Genomic DNA, 6787 nt, shown 5'->3' with positions numbered 1-6787 from the left:
TGCATGGTTATGAAGCTAAGGTAAACAGAAGTTGGAAATTGCATCGTTTTTGTAAGTAACGCTTTGCGAGTATCTCTAAAACGGAGATTTTTCCAAAGATACTATACGTTGGTGTCCGTTTAACGTCTCATTTCATTTATTTACGACTGCATTACATTTGTCATATAAAACCTCTTCGAGTTAATACAAATGTACAGGGATTATTTAGGATATGAAACGCCAATCCAATGATTTGTTGGACTGAGATCTGAAATATATGGTTTAACACCTGCTGACCAAGACGAAAAGGTTTACAGTGGCATAAGTTAAAATGTAGTATAAAAAAATTAAAATTCAAAACATATCCAAATAAATGCCTTGAATTAACAGAGGATTACTAAGAGGTAAACATGAAATAAACAGTGTTAGAGTTAAAACAAAGAAGTTATAAGACGAAATAAACACAGGAAGAGCCAATAGAAACTGTATCACCAGCTGCTAATAAGACATGTATATGCCCGATATGTAATATATGGAACATATCGGCATAGCACATTATTCAAGTAAATATATCGGCACAGCACATTATTCAAGTAAATATATTATTATTATTATTATTATTATTATCTAACGAAAATCATAGTCTAAAAAGTTATCGAAAGTATCATTTAACTTTATATTATTTTCTTCCTCAGTGCTTTTTGTATGATTCAAGTTCGAATTCAAGTTCAAATATATATATATATATATATATATATATATATATATATATATATATATATATATATATATATATATATATATATATATATATATATATATATATATATATATATATATATAAACAAAATAGAAAATACATTTAATAACAAAAATAGTGACTGTCGTGCATGGACATGACAAAACCGTTAGCGTAGTTATCGCGAGAAGACTTGAATGCATGATATATTTATGAAGCGGGCTCAGTGATGTATTTCGTGGCTTTTTGCGAGTGAACCGAAAGCACTCACAGCCTTGAATCGTGGATCGTGTGAAACATCTCGGCTAACAGACAACCCAGACATTTCGAGCTCGATGACGCCCATCAATAATACGGATTAATAACACCAAAACCGGTTTGAGTCACATCACGCTGACAGAATCAATGCCACCTGCAGTTAGCAAGATCATTATCGAGGTGGCTAGATCAGCGGTTGTCCAATCCAAAGATTTCAGATCTCGCAATGGAAAGTGGATTTGAACGGCAAGCTGCCACGCGACGCGATTAAAGAAAATATATAACGTGTAAAATAAATCATTATGCAATAACTCAGGTCAAAGAGGTGCTTGATCCAGTTCATTAGAAGGAAAGGCTTGTGCTGGTAGACTGAAGAAAATATAATTTTAGTATTGCTCATATCCCGCCAGAGACCGCAATCAATGAAAAAAGAATAGCAAGGACAAGTGTAGAATGAAAATATCGATTATCTCGTTACTACTACAGTGGGATTTGTTAAAACAATGATGTCATACAAACGTGTGACAGTGTACGTTACTTCATCGATGGCAATGAAACCGAATCTAGTTTACACAACGTTGAGTGACCACGATAATCATTGGGTTTACCAGATACAACGATGAATATACGAAAACAACTGATCCAGCAATGATGTTTATGAAAAACACACATGTTAATGCGGATTCACAACAGTACTCAAGCAGGCGACCTAAGCTACTCACCAACCCTTCTAATAGTGCAGCTGTACAGGTTAATGGCACTTTCAGTGGTGGATATGTTCAGAGCCAAGGTTAAGTTCGTGGAGTCTCATTACGGATTTATTGCACAATTCCACTCAGTCACATATTTGGATTTTATAGAGACGCTCGCAAGGTTATTGATGGAGCCAAATACACAACTTTACCGCCCAACAAAAAAAATCATTGTAACGCTGCCATTTGGCGTGATGCAGCTGCTGCTAATGGAAGAGTTGCATTAGAAATTTTAACACTGTGGATGCCTGTATCACCGTCTTTACATTTTACAGAACCACAATTGTTGCCATTCATGCGATCCCGAAACACGTCAAAGTTGTCATTTTGCGCGCATACCAGAGACGCACACCCACCAACTGCTACTGTGGAACAATTTTCCTGGCAAAAAAAGTACCCAACACTGTCTTTCTGCACCAAAGTATATGTTTGCGTTGTTTCAGCTTACAAATTGAGACAATGCCCAAACTCATTGCAAACTTATTTTTAACGAAATAGAAGTTACTGATGTTTCTTGCTGTTAGACGGTCATCAAGAACCTTCGGGTGAAAGTGGGTTTAACCTTAAAACCAATCATACTGAACTTGCATATCACAATCTGTGTCGTATATAGACTGTCATCAAAACATTGACAATGGTTTGCATATTTCCCAAAATGTCTTCACGACACTTTTCACACTTCATTACTTTTAACTCGAACACCTTGACTTGTTCAGCCAATCCGTTGTCGACATGTATTTTCATGCTCATTTAGTTGACGGTGGTGGTGGCTCTCGATGTTATGCTGTCATACGTCTGACAAGACTCTGTTTTTGGAGGGTGCTCAGCGATGTACCCGAGGACAAGTCATAACTAAATCTCTTACGTATAGGACTTCCTGAAAATAAACGTGCCAAAAATAAAACAAGCAATGAAAAGTAATTGTGAGATAACGGTGAAACTGTCTGGCGAAGCTAACTGGACATATTCTCGTGTCGTTGACCCAAATACAACTCGATCAGAATTATGGAGCTAATCACAACCCAAGTAACACTAAATTTGTCCAAATCAGATGTGGCGCAGTGCAATACAAAGGATGAATATTACCAGCATTTTCGCATTTGGAACTCCAGGGTTGCATAATCTGCATCATTAGATCATTAGGGGCTGTATGATCTGTATTAGGAATGGCTTTGAAAAAGGTGGTTGGAGGCAGGGCGAAGAGTAAAAGGCCTTTGATTACTAGGAACAAGTCGTCGAATATCATCAGGCAAAGTTCTTAGATCACTGAATCGCAGAAGACCGCGCCGCTGATGGAAGCGAATGTTCTGAGGGTCTTTTGTCCAGTCTTCGTTTACTCGTGATTGCAAATTTGATCAAACATTTTCGTGGTGTTTTTAAGTTAGATTAACTTGCATCGATGGTCCCACGCACATGAGAAACTGGCATCGTCAATATGGACTCATCAACATGCCTTACAATCACTAGGTCGCATAGTTTCTAATATTTCATCATAGTTTGTATTTTGACTCGTAATCACGTGCACCGCTAGTCGAAGCTATTAAATATTTATGAACGTATGGTAAACAACCGTTGTTTTATTCGCATATGTCAATACGAGCACTGCTGGATGGTCCTTTATGCAGTCATCTGGTAATTGAAGCCTTGCCTGGAGCGCTCACCACCACAAACACTTAGTGATTTCACATTAAAGTTTGTTTAATATTATGCAACACTATATATTAACATCCATGGTCGTCTCTTAGCATGACACTATGCTGATGCGGATCTGAGCCATCCGTAGATTTGTCACCAAGGTGGATTTGTCTGTGGTTACCAGTCGTGTTGTTGTTTGTGCCAATGCAGGTGAGATTGTGAATTTTGACGATCAATCGTAGACATTTAAAATATTAATGTCAAGATGAAAGACAACTTTGTGGTAAAATATATGGTTGATATTGCTGACAATGGCGTAATCAGAGACCTTAGCGTCTTGATTGCATTTATGACAAACAATGTTTATAGAGCTAATATTGCAAGAAGACAATACTTGCAAGAAGAAATGACTCACGTACCCGAATCACAACATGTAGTAAGTTCTTGGTACGAAGTTATAGGAATATCATCCAAAGGAGGTGAGAAAACAATTGAAGACGTAACAATCGGTCGACTTGGTTTCCTTTCTTGCATAAATAGTTTTGATAACACGAACCTCACGTTTTAAAAGTGCGAGAGTCCCGAACATACGTTTTTCCAATAACTGGAAGATAAGGTACATGGAGGTCGAATGGGAATGTGGACAAATAACAAGCGATATATTGATCATAACTATGTTCCAATAATAGCAGGAAGTTAGAGGCCCAATATATTAATTATGCATTCTTTCACAGTCTCATTTTCAACATCATTAGTTACCGGAGATGAAATTCAATCCGGAGGAACCAATAACCAATATTTATTCGAACAGACTGTCAACCGTCTCTTATGTTTGTGTTTGTGTTTAAGATTAGATTGTATCCTTATGTGTTCGTAATGAAATCGAACTGCGGTGATGAGGTTGCAGAATCTACCGACGAGGTGATGGATAATCAGGTAGCGGGTGTTAACATCGATAACAATTTGGCTCACTTGTCTATGAATACGTGAGACAAAGTGGCGCTAAAAAACCCTCGTACGAACTGGCCCACATTTATTCATTGGCCAGGTATGAATTGCCATTTGGAACCATCTTAACGTACCACTACCAACTCGAGGCCCAGGTAAACAAGGAATACGTTCACATAAAATATTTTACACCAACTTTGACTTAGCTGAGAAATAAGGTTTCTTGTCTATGTTTGAACAAATACTCCATTATTCGGGTAACAAATGTCGTGCAAATATGACTATGATTTATCAAAAGTTCAGTTATAATCGGTGTGCTTTTTATGAGAGGAGTACCAAGCCACCAAATCGAACTATCCCGCTGGAGATTTAAGTATTTCCGAGGTAGAGGTTTTATGTTTATAACTACGACAATTGTGCCAGGAAATGAAAACAACTAACTAGAGATTCGAGTGCGTATTGTGCCTGCCTTTTGATGACGAGGCCCGGCAAGGTCTTCATGTCGTGCAAACCTATTTTGCTATGGTGTTATTAATAGAAGAACTATGACGGACGATCATTCATACCACGGTGGACAAAGAACCGAAGCGGAACAACAGCTGCGAAACGAATCACCAAGAAGACCGCGCTGATAATAAAATTACAAACGTGCTGTTTGATCGCAGATGCTATTTGCGGTCTTGCTGAAGCAGTAACTGTTGGCATTTTCCTTGCTGTTACAGGATTCATATCCAAATCGTAGGTACTCCAATTATTACCGGAGCTATAGCGATAGTAATTGGTGTCTCTGATGATGCGAGTGAATTAATTTCAATGCGACTACAATCTCGAGTTCATGTCCATTCCTTATCGCTTGAAGCTACACAGAGTAGTATCAACACGATCAGTAAATTGTACAGATCCATCGAAGATTAAAGAGTTTGAGACTGTACTGGCAGAAATGGAAATCACAGACATGTATGAGAAAATAAGAAACTGCACGAATTTACCAGAAGTTAAAGTTAAATAATCAGCTATTGAAATACGATCTATAAATGCCAACAACACAAAGGCCTTGAGCCAGAAACTATTAAACTACTATATAGCTTTGATGGTTATGTTCCTGTAATAGAATTCCAAGAACGATATCGAATAAGCCCAACCAGATTGTATCCGATATGGAATGCTTACAAATATTGCCCTGAGGTAAAACTATCTTGCATTATTCAAAAAGATTTACAGCCTACAAATAATAACCTTAAAACATTCAAACAAGATATGCTACCATTGCTGACCCATAACATGTGATAAATGAAATCAACATTGAAAGACATAATGTCAGCGTGCAGTTTACACATATAAATTACTGGCAAATAAGAGTAAAATTATATGAACATCGCTTGTTCATGTACTTAATATTGCATATACTTGAGCAGTATCAGTACATTTTAGCAAGTAACTCATGGAATATAATCTAAGACAACGACATGGGATAACATGGTGAACAGGTAACAATAGTTTTTAGTACAAATAAACAAGGTGTATAGTGATTAGTATAGTTACAAGAAGTAATACAAGCCTTGATTTATAAAGTACATTCGTTACAGTGTGTATTGATCTCTATCGTAAGCTTGTCTGTCTAAATACAACACACTGATCCATTTCAAGTTGAGTAGCATGAATGCCCGGTCATACTACTATAATCCAACAACTATCCGTACCATCTGATCATCAGCCACCAGTTCATCATCTTCAGAAACCTATACCTAATGCATTTAACAGAGGATTAATTAACATATGGATAGTTGTTTGATTAAAAGCCAAATCTTGTATACTAAATAGTAATGGTTCAATTTCTAAACTTAAAATATCACTTTTCGTGCGTACTGCTCTATCTACATCAATGCACACTGTACATATGATACTAAATGACTCTTTGAAAAGTGTTTTGTATATGTATAATGCGAATGAACGTTTGGCCATGAATTTAGATTGTAAAGAAGCTACTGGCAAGCTTTCCACATACCAACATTGGCCAAACCAGAGACTCGAACCAACGCCGAAAGAGGTGAGATGGTGGTGATCCGTAACGGTGAGCGCTTTAAACCTCTCGGCCAGTCGGAGCCCCTTATTGTCATGGACATCTCATCTAGCCTTATTTTGGTGAAACTTAAGTACAATGTAGAGGTACATTTCGGCTTATATTATATACATTTAACGGAAATGTGAAGTATAACACGAGATCAAGACACGTGGATAACGAACGTGACGGAACAATAAGACGACGAACTATATATGCCAAGGTTAAGAATGAAGGGATGAAAATAAAACATCAATTCTGACATTTATGGTACGCATGAATGAAAACATGATTTCAGAAAGAATGTTATAAGTTTAATCATGTAATTTTGAATCGATTATTCCTGGCACTGCGACACCATTAATTGGATTATATCAATATTGCTGTAGCGACAAAGATCAAAATATTGTCATTGAT

This window comes from Sinohyriopsis cumingii, unplaced genomic scaffold, assembly GCF_028554795.1.
Source record: "Sinohyriopsis cumingii isolate HCF-2022 unplaced genomic scaffold, ASM2855479v2 utg003294l, whole genome shotgun sequence".
NCBI lineage: Eukaryota > Metazoa > Mollusca > Bivalvia > Unionida > Unionidae > Sinohyriopsis > Sinohyriopsis cumingii.
The sequence above is the reverse complement of the archived record's forward strand: the minus strand, read 5'-3'. Positions refer to the sequence as shown.